At 42.0% G+C, this 19,847-nt stretch overlaps 1 non-coding gene across 1 annotated transcript; it reads right to left on the minus strand.

Annotated features, from left to right (window-relative positions):
- Positions 1-8,074: 8,074 nt before the first annotated feature.
- Positions 8,075-8,164, minus strand: LOC122695859. Its single transcript, XR_006341601.1, has one exon. It is a non-coding gene; the product is annotated as a small nucleolar RNA SNORD116 (small nucleolar RNA).
- Between the last annotated feature and the right edge of the window lie 11,683 nt (positions 8,165-19,847).

Here is a 19,847-nt window from a genome sequence, read left to right on the forward strand (position 1 = left end):
CTAGGCCAGAATAGTGGAGTGCATAGCCTTTCCCTTCTCCAGGGGATTTTATTGTGGTGCATAGGCTTTGTCTAGCTGCAGCATGTGGGGTTAGTTGCCCTGACACATGTGGGACCTTAGTTCTCTGACCAGAGATTGAACCCACTTCCCCTGCATTGGAAGGCAGATTCTTAACCAATGGACCACAAGGGAAGTCCCCTCAACTTCCAGTTTTTAAAGCTGTGATTATTTGGGATTTTCTGTCACACAGTTATTGTAATTCCAACTGTTACAAACATGAAAATGTGTCTCAAACAGTCATGAAAGGAGGTAAGAGGGAAGGGAAGTATTCTGAACAGAAAAAAGATTCAAAAATCAAAGTGTTAGTCACTCAGCTGTGTCTAACTCTTTGGGACTCCATGGACTGTAGCCCTCTAGGCTCCCCTGTCCATGGACTTCTCCAGGTAAGAATATTGGGTGGGTTGACATTGCCTTCTCCAGGGGAATCTTCCTGACCCTGGGATTGAACCTGGGTCTCCTGCATTGCAGGCAGATTCTTTATCATCTGAGCCACCAAGGAGGTCCAGAAGAAAGATTATACACAAGCAAAACAGAGTCTAAAATAACTTCTGATTTCACAATGGAATGAAATACACAATCGAGAAAAGACCTTTTTATAACAAAATACCCCTGCCAAACCTGGAGTACCCAAGTCCAACCTGTGAGGGTTTTTCCCACATCACCAAGTAATTCTGAGACACCACCTTGTGTCCTACAAATAAAGCCAAATCAACCGTCTACCTGGAGTCAGCAGCAGATTGGAAATGCTAAACCTCCCTCCATCCCCCATAATCACCCCCTGAGTTGGCTAGAGTGGTCCATGAAACTCACAGTGATATTGTACTTACTAGATTACTGGTTTATTATAATAGGATACAACTCAGAAATAGCCAGATGGAAGAGATGCATAAAGCAGGAAATAGGAAAAAAAACATGAAGCTTTTGTGCCCTCTCAGATTTTGTCACTGTCTCCAAATGTCCATGTGTTCAGCAATCAGAAAGATGTCTGAACACAGTCGTTCTGGGTTTTCATGGAGGTTTCATTGCAAAGCCTCCATGAGGATTTAATTGGTAAAATCACCAGCGGTTAAAGTGCTGCACTCAATATGTCAGCACTTTTGGAAAACTCAGCAGTGGCCACAGGACTGAAAAGGGTCAGTTTTCATTCCAGTCCCAAAGAAGGGCAATGCCAAAGAATGTTCAAACTACCACACAATTGCACTCATTTCACATGCTAGCTAGGTAACACTCAAAATCCTTTAAGCTAGGCTTCAGCAATACATGAACTGGTAAATTCCAGATGTCCAAGCTGGATTTAGAAAAGGCAGAGGAACCAGAGATCAAATTGCCAACATCCACTGGATCATAGAAACAGCAAGAGAATTCCAGAAAAACATCTATTTCTGCTTTATTGACTAAGCTAAAGCCTTTAACTGTGTGGATCACAACAAACTGGAAAATTCTTGAAGAGATGGGAATACCAGACCACCTTACCTACCTACTGTGTAACCTGTATGCGGGTCAAGAAGCAACAGTTAAAACCAGACATGGAACAACAGACTGGTTCCAAATTGGGAAAGGAGTACTTCAAGGCTGTATATTGTTACCCTGCTTATTTAACTTCTATATGGAGTACATCATGTGAAATGCTGGATTGGATGAAGCACAAGCTGGAATCAAAATTGCCAGGAGAGATATCAATAACCTCAGACATGCGGATAACACCACTCTTATGGCAGAAAGCAAAGAGGAATTAAAGAGCTTCTTGATGAAGGTGAAAGAAGAGAGTGAAAAAGCTGGCTTAAAATTCAACTTTCAGAAAACTAGGATTATGGCATCTGGTCCCATCACTTCATGGCAAATAAATGGAGAAACAATGGAAAACGTGAAAGACTTTCTTTTCTTGGGTTCCAAAATCACTGCTATGGTGACTGCAGCCATGAAATTAAAAGACTCTTGCTCCTTGGAAGAAAAGCTATGACCAACCTAGACAGCATATCATATTAAAAGGCAGAAACATTTCTTTGCCAACAAAGGTCCATCTAGTCAAAGCTATGGTTTTTCCAGTAGTCATGTATGGATGTAAGAGTTGGACAATAAAGAAGTCTGAGTGCAGAAGAATTGATGCCTTCAAACTGTGGTGTTGGAGAAGATGCTTGAGTCCCTTGAACAGCAAGTAGATCAAATCAGTCAGTCCTAAAGGAAATCAACCCTGAATATTCACTGAAAGGAGTGATGCTGAAGTTGAAGCTCCAAATCTTTGGTCACCTGATGCAAAGAGCCGACTCATTGAAAAGACCCTGATGCTGGGAAAGACTGAAGGCAGAAGGAGAAGGGGACGACAGAGGATGAGAGGGTTGGATGGCATCCCCGATTCAATGGACATGAGTTTGAGCAAGCTCCGGGAGGTGGTGAAGGACAGGGAGCCTGATGTGCTGCGGTCCATGGGGTCGAGTAGAGTTGGCCGCGACTGCACTCAGTCTCCAGGTCCTCTTCCCTCCCTGGAGGTCAGGGGGGGATTGAATGTTCCAAACCTCAGGGTTGGCTCTATTGAGGACCAGCCCCCACCTCTGGGTGGGAGTCCGAAAGATGCCTCATCAGTGAAACAAAAGTCACCTTTATCAGTTTCATCACAGGAAACTCCAAATGGTTTAGGAGCTCCTGCTAAAAGTTGGGTGAAGACCAAATATATGTTTCTTATTATGAATTGCAGTATCACTCCCCTAAAAAATTAAGGGAAATCTCCAAGGGCTAAAAATGAACAAGAGAGTTAATAATAGTTGACTCACATATGGTACTATTCGAGATGTTTTAAATATCTCAACTCACTTAATCCTAACCACAACCCTATGAGGTAAATACTACTTGTATTCTTATTTTATAGGTGAGGAAGCTAAATCACTTAAAGGTTATAGAAGGTATAATGACAAGGTTCAATGGCTGCCCAACTGGAATTCTAAAAAGGAAAAGAATTAAGGAAAGACAACACTTGAAAATGACTGAAAATTGTCAAGAACTAATAAAAATCAAGAATCTTCAGATTAATAAATTATACCAAATTCCAAGTAGGCCTCTAAGAACAATACCAATGCAAAAAATAATGGCTAACATTTTACTTAAGAGTTAGCACTGTTCTAAGAGCATTATATATATTTTATCCTTTAACCTTCACAAGAATCTTAGGAGATAGTTCCTACCATTATCCCCAATTTACAGATAGGGAAACTGAGGCAAAAAGAGGTCAAGTAGCCCTTTAAAGAGTGAAAGTGAAACTCTCTCAGTTGTGTCTAACTCTTTGTGACCCCATGGACTGTAGCCTGCCAGGCTCCTCTGTCCATGGAATTCTCCAGGCCAGAATACTGGAGTGAGTAGCCATTCCCTTCTGCAGAGGATCTTCCCAACCGAGGGATCCAACCCAGGTCTCCCGCACTGCAAGTGGATTCTTTCCCGTCTGAACCACCAAGCAAGCCCTTTTAAGAATGAAGAGCCTACAAATGGTGAAGCCAGGATTGAAACTCAAACAATTTAATTCCAAGAATGCATTTTTCACATCACTCCTTTGTGAAACTTCTCTGGGGAAGCAGTGACTCTTGGATATTTAAGTGGAGTGCATCAGATGGCAGTGAAAGGAATGTGTCTTTCTGAAGTCCAGAAGAAGTTGCCGTGATGATGGCAATGCCCTACATCTATATTGTCTAATGCAGTAGTCCTGGGTAACACTATCGGACACTTGAAATGTGACTAATGCCATTTACAATAGCTAGGACATGGAAGCAACCTAGATGTCCATTGGCAGATGAATGGATAAGGAAGTTGTGGTACCTATACACAAAGGAATATTACTCAGCTATAGAAAGGAACACATTTGAGTCATTTCTAATGAGGTGGATGAACCTGGAGCCTATTATACAGAGTGAAGTAAGTCAGAAAGAGAAAGACAAATGCTGTATATTAATGCATATATATGGAGTTTAGAAAGATGGTATTGATGATTCTACATGTAGGGTAGCAAAGGAGACACAGACATAAAGAAGAGACTCTTGGACTCAGTGGGAGAAGGTGAGGGTAGGATGCTTTGAGAGAATAGATTGAAACATGTACATTCACATATGTGAAATAGATGACCTGTGGGAGTTCAATGCATGAAGGCACTCAGGGCCAGTGCTCAGGGACAACCCTGAGCGATGGGGTGGGGAGGAAGGTGGGAGGGGGGTTCAGGATGGGGGAGTCACATGTATACCTCTGGCTGATTCATGTTGATGTATGGCAAAAATCATCATACTATTGTAAAGTAATTATCCTCCAATTAAAATAAATTAAGAAAAAAGAAATGTGACTAGTACCACCAAGGAACTAAATTTTAAATTTTATATAATTTTAACTAATTAAATTTTAAATGTAAATCCCCACCTACGGCTAATGCCTACTATCTTGGACAGCACAGGTTCAGAGTTAATGAAGAGACTGGATGTGAAGACAGGGTAATTCGCTAATCCTCTTGACCTCATGCTGAAATGGCTGGGTGACTCTCCATTTTAGATAAGAAAAACCAATAGCGTAATCTTGTTTCTTGAGCAAAGGCTATTCAAAACTACCCCTGAATAGCTTTTAACTGCTTGTAGAAAACTGTTTATATGTTTCGGTTGATGCCACCATGTAAGGTAGGGTAATATGTATGTGTAATGTATTTAGGAATATTTACAGATAAGGAAGATGTAGAGAAACCTGCAAAAAATTGGAAAGAAGCATCTAGTAGACTGGGAGGAGTCTGCTTATGAACGCCTTACGAACCTCCTGCTCTCCCCAGTCTTCATGCCGTTTCTCCTCTGTTTGGCTCCCAGGCCACTTGCTATTTCCCCTGGGGAGCATTTCGTGTTTGTCTGTAGATGCGTCTCATACACCCATATATCCCTACCAAGTGCTTTATACCCCAAGTAAAGAAAAAATTTAAAATTACTCTATGCGTTATATTTTAATATTGCATCTTACTGTCTTCCATCCTTTTTTTTTTTAAAGATGTATGTGTTTATTTTTGGCTGCGCCGGGTCTTTGTAGCTGCGTGCGGGCTTTCTTCAGTTCCGGTGAGCAGGGGCGCCCAGGTTTCTCCTTGGAGTGGCTCCTCTTGCTGAGAACGGGCTCTAGGTGCACAGGCTTTAGCTGCTCTGTGGCATGTGGAATCTTCCCGGACCGGGGATTGAACCACTGTCCCCTGCATTGGCAGGCAGATCCTCAATGACTAGACCACAAGGGAAGCCCTATCTTACATCTTAATCGTCTATGCCCTTGCTATGAAGTGTGGTCCGTGGACTGGTGGCATCGGTATGACCAAACAGCATGTTTAAATACAGAATATCAACTCCGCCCCAGACCTACTGAATCAGAATCTGTATTTTAATAAGCTCTCCATACGTTCACTAAGCCCAATCCTCTTGCAATGCAGTAATTAAAATGTCTAACCCTTTGACATAATTGCTTATAATTTTGGTATTATTAATTAGACTGTAGACTCCATCAGAACGGGGATTGTGTCTAACTTGATTATGATTATATTCTTAGTACCTGACACCAAGGTGGGCACTTACTATGTCCTCAATAACCAGCTTGGATAAATAAAAAAACAATCAGAAAACAGATTTTTTTTTTTAAACGGGAACAAGAAACTATGGTAAAACGACCTCCGTTGGTTTGCTTTCATCTGTCATGCTTTAAAAAACCATCTGATTAGTAGGTATTGGTAATGTTCTTGAATTGTTCTGAATTGAAATTCAACGCTAATTTTTTTCTATTATATTAAAACCAATGCCAAATACATTATTAAAAATAACTTGGCAGAAATTAATTTTCATTTTCTCCCCAGAAGAGTACAAGTAGCATTTAGCTCTTTCAGTTTAAAGCATATGATGCTTTCAAAGGTATAATAGAGATTAAAGGTAAATTTTCTACTTATTTCAATTTCTCAAATAAAGAAGCTCTCGGAATATAAAAGGAAATGCCCCCACAGGTAAGCATTCCAATCACCTAGGGAAGAAAGCAGATGGGCCTTCTGTAAAGACTTGGACTCAGTCAATTTAAATTCCATTTCCTGAAGCTTTTCTTCAAATTGGTGTTTATTTGCAAAACTTGTTATGTGTGGAATCTTGATTTACTGTGCTTCCCCTCTAATTTTGCTTTCAGAAGATGACCGTTCTTGCTTATCTTTGCTTATGTAGAGTCTCAATAGCAATTGTCAGAACTCTCCCTGGGCAACAAACCCACCACACTGACCTCAGCAAGACCAAAAATGTCTTACAGAGAACTAGCTTGTCTTACTCCAAATGGAATGCTCAGCTTCAGCACTTCTCAGAGCTAAATATCATGTGCAAATGAGCAAGGCAGATGCATTTTACAAACTTCAGGACTTTGAGCCCTTGGCAGCCTGACTGACCAGCTCCCCTGCCCACTGCTCCTGTCCCCGCCCTCCTGCTCCAGTCACACCCGACGTGGCACTGCTCCCAACACACCCTTCTCTTCATGTCTCTACCTTGGGACGTGAAGTCACTTCTGCCAGGATCACGCAGACAGGAAGAATACAGAGAGCACATGGGCTTGGGGCAAATCCAGATTCACTTCCTTGTTTTGAAATTTTGAGCAAGTTAATTAATTAAACTATTTACTGATCAGAAAAACAAAATATTGCGATGTGTAGGGTTTGGGACTGTTGTAAGGACAAAAACAACAAACGACTAAGGGAAATAACAATGGTGGTGCTTTAGTCACTAAGTCATGTCCCCATGGACCACAGCCCACCAGGCTCCTCTGTCCATGGGATCTCCCAGGGAAATAACAATCGTTAACATTTAATGAACACCTACTGTGTGGCATTATTGTGCCAAGTACCTACATTATCTGAATGACTACTTGTATCAGCAGAATACCTACCCTTTTCGTAGCCCTTTCTGCACTGTGGACCGATGAGTTTTTTCATAAACCTGCCTTATACACTAAACTCTGAGTTCCTCAAGCACTAGGAAATTATCTCCTTCTTGCTCTTAGAATCAAGCAAACACCATGCCTGACGCAAAACAGGGGCCCAGTGAATGTTTATTTAATGAACGGATAGTAAGGCGTTATTGACATGTTGTCTCTCTGCACTGTAACCTTCACTCTCCAAGTCTCAGGTGTTCATCTACTAAAATAATATGTACGTCACAGAGTTGCCTTGAAGATTAAAAATAATAAGGTGCCACAAAAAGACAGGAAGGAAATTTAAATACATATTACTAAGTGAAAGAAGCCAGTCTGAAAAGCCTATATCCTAAATGATTCCAACTCTATGACATTCTGGAAAAGGCAAAATTATGGAGACAGTGAAAGATCAGTGGTTTCTAGCAGTTTGAGGGAGGGAGCAAGAATGAGTAGGTTGAGCACAACAGATTTTTAGGTGAGTGAAACTATTTTGTAAGATACAGATGTAACTATTTGTCACAATCCATGCAATATTTTGGGCTTCCCTGATGGCTCAGATAGTAAAGAATCTGCCTGCAAGGCAGGAGACCTGGGTTGGGATCCTTGGGTTGGGAAGATCCCCTGAAGAAGGGAATGGCTACCTCCTCCATTTTCTTGCCTAGAGAATTCCATGGAAAGACGAGCCTGGTGTGCTACAGTCCATGGGGTCCCAAAGAGTCAGACATGACTGAGTGACTCACACACACACATACAAGAGCCTACATTTGTCAAAACCTATTATCTGTACAACATGCAGTGGGAACCCTGATGTAAAGTGCAGACTTTAGCTAATGATAATATATGAGCATCGCCTTCTCGGGTGTAGCAGATGTGCCACACTAATGTAAGACGTTAATTTCAGGAGAAACTGGGTGGGACAGGAAGGGGAATATAGGAGCTCTTTCCTTTCAGGCCAGTTTTCCTATAAATCTAGAACAGTACTAACATGTTAAGTGTATTCATTATTTTTAAAGAAAAATTAAAAAATACTATGAACATAACATTTCACTATATGATATGCTTTTTTTTTTTTTTTTTTTTTTAACGTGCTGGACCTCAGTTTCGATGAGACGGTAGTGAGTTCTCACTCATTTTGTTCAGATTTTCCAAGGAATGCATGAGAGGGTGTCGTCATCGATCAATATGCTTTTTAAGAATTAAATTCAGCCACTATTTATTGACTGCTTACCCTATACCAGACACAGGGCTAGGTACTGGAGTTGCAGAGATGGAAGACCTTGCTATCTTCAGAAGATATAATGTAATAAAGACACAGAAAAACAAAGGGAGAATTTTCAGTACAGTGTGACATGCACAAAGGAAGCACATCTAAGCTACTCTGGGGAAGAATGGTTGCTAGGGCAGGAGAGCTTTACTGGAGGAAGTTATGTCTGACCTGGGTCTTAAAAATTAGCAGGTATTAGGCTTGATCAAAATAGCTGTGAACACTGTAGTCAGGGAATTAGAGGTAACTGAATATTCCTGTGGACAAGAGAAAAATGCTGTAAGGGACCACAGGTGAAGCTGGCAAGCTAGGGAAAGGTGATATGAAAAGCCTTTGTGTGCCGTGCTGAGGGATCATGAATGGGACAACGGGGGCGATGGGAAGACTTCCAGCAGCAGAGTCTGGCAGTCAGCAGGAAGGTTGAGAAAGGCCAGTGGTTTGGACTCAGCACTGTCTCCTTATCACATCCTTAGTTTCTCAGCAGCGTTGCTAGTACAACCTAGGTGCTCTGTTTTTCCTGGAAAGGTTCTAAGTGCTGGCAACAGGGGAAGATTTGGAAGCCAAATGGAGATGACATGGGGCATGAAATGGAAGTAGAGAAGATGGACGCTTTCTCAGCTGCTCAGGGCCTTTTAAAGCTGCTTTTCCGCAACACAAACTCTACTTTGATCCATCACTCATTGACTCAGTCCTCAGCATTTCATCTCCAAAGTCCCCGGAGAGGAAGGCATCGAAATACATAAGGAATATCACTGTCAAATATCCCCTTTCCCCTCAAATATCTTATCAACCACCATATGTGATTAATATAAAATTGAGCAGCAAGCAGAAAGCCAGCTATATAAGAAAAAGGGCATGAAGGCTCTGTTAGATGACCTCCCAGAAGAAAAGCTAAACAGAATTCTAGCCCATAATCTGGCTTGGGCTTCCACAAAAGTGTGTAACAGCCATTTCTGGAGAAATCAGAGAACCTGGGAAACATTGAGACCACTGGCAGGTGGTCCAGATACATACAGGATAACTGGTAAGATCGTAGTGGAGAAGGTGCTCTGATTTCACCAAGGCCCATCTCCAGTTCTGGAGTAGGCCTGCGGGACTTGGCGAGTTCCCTCAGCTTGTGCAGGCAGGAGGTTATAGCGTGGGATAAAGAGGGCAAGTGGGCAGGAGAACAGAGACTCCATGAACACGGGTACAAAAAAACAAAAACAACCTGGATTAGGCATACCCCAGCTACAAAAACCAAAATACATAAACAACCTGGGTTAGCGTGTCCAGGAACTCCATTTTCAGATTTCAAAAAGTAATGGCGGTGGACATGCTAATGATAACATGTGTCTTCTCTCTGAGGCACAGGCCTCCTCTGTGTACCTGTTGCCCTCTGTATCACGTACCCAGTTCATACATCATCATTCTGAGTACTCACTTCACCTATTTCCTCCCTTGGATTTTCTGTTTTCCCATAATCCACACCTTCTTTCAAGGTTTTCTCTCTCTCTTTTTGATTTAGCACTTTGTCCCTAATCTTCTTGAGAAAGAGTACATGGAAGGTAAGATTTTTGAGAATTTATGTAGATTCTACTTTTGTTTTTGATGCACAGATCATCTTGGTATAGAATTTTACATAGAAAATCAATTTCCTTTAGACTTTTGGAAGAATCCTTAGAATTCAGGGTTCAGAGTTGTTGAGAAGTCTGATGCCATTCTGGTTTCCTACCTGTTTGTATATATGCTTTTTCTCTTTAGAAATATGGAGAATGTTGTCTCTGGGTCTAGTGTTCTAGAATTTCATAATAATATGCTTGATATGGAGCCGTTTCCATTCAGTGAAGTGGGTACTTGTGCGCTCTTTTCATCTGGCAGTTTAGGTCCTTCGGGTACCTTTCCTGTTAAAATTTCCTCCAATGTTTTGTAATCCTAGTTGCCTGATTGTATTTAAGGTTGTTGTTTAGTCACTAGGTCATGTCTGACTCTTTTGCGACCCCATGGAGTCCACCAGACTCCCCTGTCCATGGGATTTTTCAGGCAAGAACACTGGAATATTGCCATTTCCTTTTCCAGGGGATCTTTCTAACCCAGGGATTGAACCTGTGTCTCCTGCGTTGGTAAGTAGATTCTTTACCACTGAGCCCCCTGGGAAACCCTTATATTTAAGGAGGGGATAGCAAAAAGTGGATGAGAAGCTCTGTGATTTTGGGAAGACTTACTGATCATAAACTTTACTGAAAGATGATATAAGTAACTTCTCTGTTAGAGAATTCCAGCCCTCCCCTCATCCCACTCCATATCACTATCTTTAGGGACTTTTTTACTACTTGGACTAGTCATGTTCCTTAGAGAAGTCTTTTCCAGTCTTTCCTCTGGAGGGTAAGGCTTGATTTCTAGCATTTCAGGAACCAGAAGAAGATCTGAGCATTTGATGTGCCTACATTATTAATCCTTGTTTTCTTGTGACAGCCCCTAAGCCCCTTCAACATCAGAAAGGAAGTGGATAAACCTCCACTTCTGTTAGAGTAGGGGAGGGGAAGTCACCCAGTGGAAAAGAGTCAGGGAGAGGGTATAAAAGTAGTTACTTTTCAAGTGGCTTCCATCCTCAACCAGTTCCCTTATTTCATCTTTCTTGCATCTTCACTCCACATTCAGAGGATTTTACAATGCCACTAACTTAGCATTTGGTTTTCTCAGGCCTGCCAAGTCTTTTACCACTGCTTTTTAGCCTCCAAAATTCTGTTGCTATTACTTCTTTTCCCTCTTCCCCCATCCTTATGAGTTTTAGTGGGGTTCTGGAAAGAGTGAAATTAGAAGCATCTGCTTAATCCATCATTTCCTCTTGGAACCAACTGTCAAACAGTCTAAAGAAACCACTGAGATTCATTTGTCTCATAAGTATGAGTGCCATTGATATTTTGGGCACTTTGATAAATGCTGGAGATGAACTGTGATTTATCTGTCATCATGATGACCGATACTCTAAGGTAATGGTTTGAAAAAAAGATTTTTTTCTTTGCTTCCACCTTGATGTCAGCAGTTTATTCTATAGGGATTGCTCTATGCTGGGTGTACTTGATCAGCACATATTTGATCCTGATTTGAAACCACATGTTGAAACCTTGAATCATTTCTGATGTCACCCACTTACTCCCTTACCCTGACTGTGTTTCTGAGTCTGTAGGTTAATTGGCCTAATGCTTAATTCTAAGACTGCATGTGGTATCATGGCTGATTTGCCTTAAACATCATCCATTCTAAATACTGCAGAGATAAAGATCAGGTGCCTCAGGTGCTGACCAAAGGGTGAATGTGTGGTCACCTTAAGAAACCGACATGCCTCCACTGTGTCTATGTTCCTGGAGACACTTTATTCTAGATCTTATCTTCCAAGTTTGGCAATAAAGCGTCAACAATTACAATGGTAGAAAGAGGTTTGGAGGGAGGTATGACATTCATTCATTCATTATTATTTTATTGAAATATAGTTGATGTACAATATTATGTCAGTTTCAGCTGTACTGCACAGTGATTTGACATTTGCCTAATTAGGAAATGATCACTGTAAGTCTGGTAACCATATGTCCCCATACAAATTTACTATGATATTATTAATATTATCTGTATTCCTTATGCTGTAATAAATCCCTGTGGCTCATTTATTTTATCATAAAGGTTTAGTATCTCTTAATCCCCTTCACTTATTTTTCCATCTTATTCCCCTTCCTGTCAACCACCCTTTTGTTCTGTGTATCTATGAGTCTGTTTTCATTTTATTTTGTTTAAGATTCCACATATAAGAGGGATCATATGGTATTTATCTTTCTGGGACTTATCTTACTTAGCATAATACCTTCTAAACCCATGCATGTTGTTGTAAGTGGGAAAATTTTATTTTTATTATGACTAATATTCCACTGCATGTATACATCACATCTTTATCCGTTTATCTGTTGATGGACTTGTCATGGTTGTTTCCATGTCTTGGCTTTAACAATGCTGTAGTGAACATGGGAGTAAAGATATCTTTTTGAATGTTGAAACATTAAAAGGATGCACAGCCTAGTTTAAATGAATTGTGTCATTTGAAATTTCTGGGCTGGCTATTGCTCGGAGCCTAGGATGAATTGGAGAAAATTACCTCTGCTTGTTACTGGTATCTTACATTGATAAGGAACAGGAAGACCTCTGGAGTTTTTTTGTTTTGTTTTGTTTTTATCTTGTACATTGAGCCAGGAAAATCACACATTTAGGACAGCTACAATGATATTAAAAATAACATCTTATCTTTGCATTGTACTCAGAGGTTACAAAGCATTGTTACACGCATGAGTGCCTCTAAATAACCTTGAACTGGGTTTTCATTGATTTACTACTGTGTGATTCAAAAAGTGCTTAAAAATTTATTAATGGCTAACACAAAAACATGCTTTAGCAGTTAGGAATTTCCTAACCTCAACTTAAAGGTGTGGTATATGTTGAAAATCCTCCCTCCTGGCCACCCTTTGCGTTAACAGCACCTGAAAAAAATCCGTAGCACAAGTAAGTGTGGGTAACCAGTTTCTTGAACCTTAGACATAGGACCTTAAGACAGACTCACAAAATCTCTGTAAGGGAAGAACGTGAAAGGTCGGCTCGTTTAAACCTCTGTCTGATGCTGTGCTGCATTCAGTTCTCCTCCCCTAGGGGAAGGCTCTGTGTTCTGGAAACACTATGCATTTCCTAGATAGATTGCTCCCAAGGGTCAGAGGGCAAGTTATTGTAGGAAGTAGGAGAGCAAGGATCAGGGGGTGAGAAAGTGGAGGAGGAGAGGAAGAGAGAGAACTAGAAACTGCCTTAGGAGAGAGGAGAGAATGGAGGTTATTTTTTTAAGAGGCACAGAACCCTCCCCAAGGGTTAGAGCAGCTGGTGCTGTGCTGGGGGGAAAAAAAACAAACCCACCTTCTCGGAGTTTACAGCCTCATGAAGGAGGAGGAGTTTTCACATGTCACAGTTAAATGTGGGGTGTACCAATGAGTCATCCCTTGAATTCTAGAATTTGATTAATAAAATAAAGGCAAAGCAGATGACACTGGACACAGGTCCTTTAAAGAAATTGAACAGATCACAGGCCAGGTGTGTGATTTGTTTAGAGAAGAATTGGAGGTTTCACTTACCAGTTGGAAGGGGTTGCAAATTAGGACAAAAACATAAGTCTGAGTGAGTCTTGGACTCATAATCCCATTCTGAGGAAGGGCCCAAATTCAACCTCCAGAGTTCTCAACTGGGGCGAGGGTGTCACAGGGATCTAGCAGTGCCAGAGGCATGTGGGGTCTTTGCCACCCAACCAGGAACTGAACCTGCAGCCCCTATGGTGGAAGCACTGAGTCTTCACCACTGGACTGACAGGGAAGTCCTGCCGTGAGTCCACGCTTAACAACAACTTTCTAGATGATACTTGGTTTTGAAGGCACATTTCCTCTGTGAAATTTTCCTGAACACAATCCGCACCTCCCAGGAGCTACCCCGTCCCTCCTCTATCTCTACATTTACTGTGTACGGACCTCTTTTACGTACCAATCATCCATACAGCATTTGTAGTGCTGTTTATACATCCTCTCTCCTACTGTTGGAAGACAAGGAATCAATCTCAGACACTTCTGTGTCCTTGGCGCCTCTGTATGGCAGCTAGCAGTCAACAGATGCTCAGTGAATATCTGAGTGACAGGATAAATGAGTGAGTGAGTGAGTGAATGAATGGATACGTGACTAAGTAGATGAAAAGGTACGTGAAGAGTTAATGTGAGCAAAACTTGAAGTCAACAGAGTATACTCAGGGGACTAAGGCAAGAACTACCTCCATGAAGTACATTTGGAAAGAGTCAAAAGACAAATACACAAACAAACAAAACAACGGTTAATAGGATTAGGCTAGATAATGGAGAGCCCTGAGTGCCAATAAACATTCCTTTCTTTATTCACTTGATCAGCAAAATATTTATCATAGATTGCTTTAGGTTGTGCAGATAATGTGGGATTTCCAGGTGGCATTAGGAGTGCCAATGCAGGAAATGTAAGAGATGCAGGTTCAACCCTTGGGACAAGACGATCCCCCGAGGGAGGGCATGGCAACCCACTCCAGTATTCTTGCCTGGAGAATGCCATGAAGAGAGGAGCCTGGCGGGCTACAGTCCATAGGACTGCAAAGAGTTGGGCATGACGGAAGCAACATAGCACACACACGCGGGGATACTATAAAACTACAGTCTCTAGCCCAAGAGAGCACAGTCAAGGAGGAAAGGGTACCCTCACAAGAGCTACACAGAAAGCAAGGGCCACCAGAGAGGCACCACCAAGGAGCCCTAAGAATTCAAGGGTCAATAAGTCACTTCTGATTGTGCCGATAGAAAAGCATCTGAGCTGGTCTTCACAGGTAAGAGTACCAGCAGAAGGCATGATGTCAGCAAGGAGGCAAAGACGGGACCATGCCAAGTGTGGATGGAAAGCTGAGAGTGGTTCCCCAGGGCTGAAGCAAATCCGGAAACAGTGGGGTGAGGTAGAAGTGAGGATGCAAGAAGAGATTGAGTAGGGTATTTATTTGTCAGGCTAAGGCGGTTACACTGTAGTCCGGAGGAGTTAGGGAGCTTGTGGTGACTTGCCACATGTTCGTGTAGGGCTAATTACCATGAGCATAGGGAACTGTCAGCCCAGCCCTGGATAAAAAGGTGAGGTAAATCTTTCTGACAGGCCTACCTGAGGTTTCGAAAATGTTTTACTCCATAATTAAGCGTCAAATGCTGAGACAGTTGCTGAAGTTTTTACATGGTAACTCATTCTTCGAGTGGTGCCCTTTCATTGCACCAGATCCTGTCATTATCACTGCTTTGTGTCCTAGGGCAGACCTCAGCTGAGACTGATAACCACAGACTGGGAACGTGGTAGGGTATTGCCCTCCTAGTTATGATGTACTTGTTCATGAGGTCAAAAAAGTGCTAGCCAAAGTGCCACAGAAACTTTCAGTCTGGGTTGACAGTGCCTGGCATTTATTAAACCCTCAGTTACTGTTAGCCAGATATGTGTGTGCTAAGTCACTTCAGTCGTGTCAGACTCTGTGCGACCCTCTGAACCACAAGCCCGCCAGGCTCCTCTGTCCATGGGATTCTCCGGGCAAGAATATTGGAGTGGGTTGCCACGCCCTTCTCCAGTGGATCTTCCTGACCCAGGGATTGAACCTACGTCTCCTGCTTTGGTAGGCAGGCTCTTTTCAATCATGGCAAAGATATTTCACTTTCTACAGTCTTAGAACAGAATCTAAGTGTATTTTTATAAGTAACAGGGTGCCAAGGCCAGCTTAATCCCAAAGTTAGATTTATTGGCTAGATACTGGGGTAGCTCACAGAGCTGAGAGAAAGGCCAGAAACAACAAAGGATTATGGGAAGATGACAGAGCAGGGAACACCAGGAATCTGTCTCCCCACCCGGACAATAATTTTACTGGTCGAATCGATCTGATGTAAATATTTTTGGAACTCTGGAGTCTACCGAAGGCTTGCAACTGTCAGGGGAAGTTTGGATGGTAAAATTATGGCCAGTTTCAGATCTGGGCACACTGGCAGTCACCCATCCCTGACTTCCAGTCCCAGGCAGGCAGCTGTTCGTGTGTTCTTGGAGCTGCTTGCACACAGCTTTGGGAGCCAAAGTGGGCAAAAGGAACTTGTCCTCCAAATATCGAGGATCTGTGCTCTGATTGCTGGTGCTCCTCCTCATCGAAGAGTGGTCAGCGGCCGCTGTTGCCGACTCTCTTCCTATTGTTTCCCTCTCTGCCAACTGAAGACGTCTAGGGAACTCAAAGGGCTGGTATCCTTCCCCTTCATTGTTCTCTTTTCCCTCTTTAGGAGCCAGATATTAAAACCTAGGACATTCAGAAGCAACTGCTTTTGTATTTTTAATTTTATATTTTTGGCTATACTCTGTGCCACATGGGCTTCCCTGGTAGCTCAGTGGTAAAGAATCTGCCTGCCAATGAAGGAGCAGCAGGAGACGGGTTCTATCCTTGGGCCAGGAATATTCCATGGAGGAGGAAATGGCAACCCGCTCTAGTATTCTCACTGGGATAATCCCATGGACAGAGGAGCCTGGCAGGCTACAGTCCGTGGGGTCACAAAGAGTCGGACACGACTGAGCATGAACACACATGTGGTGTGTGGGATCTTAATTCCCGACCAGGGATTGAACCTGCATCCCTTGCCGTGGGAGCACAGAGTCTTAACCACTGGACTGCCAGGGAAGTCCCAGAAACAACTGCTTATACGAGGGAAAGTAGGGTAACATGTGCCCAGGGAAAGCTGTTGGCTCAGAAAAGACCGGAGAAGGCCTTATGTTTTCACCTCAAACTCCTACTAGGCACAGAAATAGCCTACAGCAATTTACAAGCAAAAATAAAAGCAAAAAAATTCAGCAAACCCTGGGGAAGGAGGAGAATCTAATTTCCAGATTTAGCACGTCATTAGACTTAAATGTCCACTTTTCAACAAAAAAATGATGAGCCATACAGAGAAACAGGAAAGGATGGCTTATTTAAAGAAGAAGAATCGACAGAAACTCTCCTTAAAAAGACTTGATGATGGATCTATTAGACAAAGACTTTAAAAGACTTTAAGGTGTGGATAAAGTAAAGAAAAAGATGTATGAACAAAATGGGAATAAAATAGGTAGAAAATCTAAAGAGAAACCAAAAATAGATTCTAGAATGGAAATATACGACAGTTGAAATTTTCAAATTCACTGGAAGGGTTCAAAGGCAGATTGGATCAATCAGAAGAAAGAATCAGTGATCTTGAAGAATTGAATGCAATTGAAGTTATTGCATCTGAGAAACAGAAAGGAACAAAAACTGAAGAAAAATGACTAGAGCATAAGGGACCTATGAATAACCATCAGGTAGACCAACGTATATAGGGAGAGAGTCTTAGAAGGAGAAGAGAGAGAGAGAAAGGAGCAGAGAGGATATACGAAGAAATAATGACCGAGAACTTCCCAGATTTAATGAAAGACATGAATATAGTCATCCAAGAAGTTCAGTGAACTCCAAGACAAACTCAAAGAAACTTAAACTAAGGCACATTGTAATCAAACCTTTTGAACACAAAGACAGAATCTTGAAAGCAGCAAGAGAGAAGCTAGTCACATATAAGGGATCTTCAATAAGACCATCAGCAGATTTCTCTTCAGAAATTTTGGAGGCCAGAAGGCAATAAACTGAAATATTCAAAGTGCTAAAAGAAAAAAAGCTGTCAACCAAGAATCCTACATCTGGCAAAATTGTCTTTCAAAAATAAGGGAGAAATGAAGACATTCCCTGGTAAACAAAAATGGAGGGAGTTAATTACTACTAGATTTGCTCTGAAAGAAAAGCTAAAGGGGGTCCTGCAGGCTGAAATGAAAGGACACTGGATAGAAACTTGAAGCCAAATGAAAATATGTACATGTCAGTAAAGGTAAATCATGGGCAATTATAAAAGCTAGTATTATTGAAACAACAATTTGCAACTCCAATTTTTGTTTTCTACATGTTGTAAGAGACGAACACTAACAAAAATGATTGTTAGCCTAAAAGCTGATATGATATTATTGTAATTTTGGTTTGTAACTCCATATTTTGTTTTCCTCATAATTTAAGATACTAATGCATTTAAAAGAATTATTAATTTACGTTTTGTGTATACAACACATAAAGATGAAATACTATGACATCAATAACTAAAAGGGTAGGAATGGAGTTGTAGAAGTGCAGAGTTTTTCATGTTGCTAAAGTTCAGTTCAGTTCAGTTCAGTCGCTCAGTCGTGTCCGACTCTTTGCAACCCCATGAATCTCAGCACGCCAGGCCTCCCTGTCCATCACAAACTCCCGGAGCTTACTCACTCATGCCCATCAAGTCGGCTAGTTTAAATTCAAGTTAGAGTGTTTAACTTGAATTAACATCATCCTAAGTTTAGAATATTCAGTATAATCTCCACAAAGCAACTGCGTATAGAATATACAGTTATAATAATTATAATATTTTTTGTTACGTCTATTTTACCACACACACCAAAAAAGTTCACCACCCTTTTGGCACGTGTCCACTGGAAGCTCCAAGCTAAGAGATCTACTTAGGTCATTCCGCTCCAGAATTATGGGACAGAAGGGATGGCCTCTCCTGCTAGGAAATCTTATTCTCCTGAGTGCCTGTCATGTACCCCTAGCACCCTCCAAGACAGTCCCTGCCTTGGCTTGGGAGGCAGACCCCAAAACAATTTTAAAACAGTGTGAGAATAGATCAAAGCTGTCCAGAAAAGGCAAAATTCACAGAGAGGGGAAGTAGATGGGGGAGGGGTAACAGGAAGTGAGTGCTAATGGGCACGGTATTTCTTTCTGTGGAGATGAAAATGTTCTAACATTAGGTAGTGATGAATGTTGGGAATATACTAAAAACCATTGAACTGTTCATTTTAAAGGAGCAAATTTTATGGTATGTGAATTATATCTCAATAAAGCTATCATTTAAGTTTTTTTCTTCTCCTTTTTTTTTTTTAATGGAAAAAAAAAAAGGAAAGCCAGAAAGTTGCAACTCTGGATTCTTGGCCTTTATAACTGGGCTCTCTTTTTTTAAAGAAAATTTCTATTTTTTATTTGTGCCTTGCAACTTGTGAGATCTTAGTTCCCTGACCAAGGATTTAACCTGGTCCCCCAGCCATGAAAGTGCAGAGTCCTAACCATTAGACCGAGATCCTTCACCTCATTGCCCCTGCTGGTAGGCACAGCCCCAGATTCACATCCTTCTCAAATTGCTACCCAACAGGCCAGCATGTGCTTCCTTCCCACAGCTCCACTGGAACATTCTGGATGAAGGGCTTGAGATGACTTGGTTTGACTCATGAGTGCATCCCAGGCTGAATGCTGTGGTGGGGTGGATGGTGGGGAGGTGGGTAGACCAACTCAGCATGGGTTATACTGGCTCCCCGGGGGGCAGGGGCCGGGGACCGTCGCCAGATGAATTGGGGGAGGGCAGAGGACAAAGACAACAGTTGCTTTGCAAAAGCAGAATGACTCCTGTAGCAGCTCAGTTGACTTTGGCTAGAACCTCTTTCCTGATTCAAGATCCAAGGTGTTGGATTTATGATGAGGTTCCACTCTACTGTGGGGATTAACGCTGTCCCTCTGCTTCAGAGTGCCTTAATCACGTCTTAATTACTTCTGAGTCACTGACACACAGTCCTTCCAACTGTTCGATTTCAAAGGTGTTCCTTTTTACCTCTAGTATCTGTTTTATCTTTAAAGACATTTATTTTTTCACTTACGTAGCTCAGAATAGAAATTTCAATGTCTAAGGGCTAAGCTTAGGCTTCAAAAGGCACCCGCCGTAGCTTCTGTGAGGTTCCCCCTGGAGAGGAGGCAGTGGCTGGACGGTGACTCACCAGCTGCCCCTCGTGTCTGAAGCTGGACTGGGAGTTTGGTGTCAGTCCTGCTGGGTCAGAGATGTAGAGGGAACACAGACGGAGGGTTTTGCTGTTCATTCTTGCTGCTGCTACTGCTAAGTCGCTTCAGTCGTGTCCGACCCTGTGCGACCCCATAGACGACAGTCCACCAGGCTCC

This window comes from Cervus elaphus, chromosome 5 (genome assembly GCF_910594005.1).
Source record: "Cervus elaphus chromosome 5, mCerEla1.1, whole genome shotgun sequence".
In the NCBI taxonomy this organism is placed as follows: Eukaryota; Metazoa; Chordata; class Mammalia; order Artiodactyla; family Cervidae; genus Cervus; species Cervus elaphus.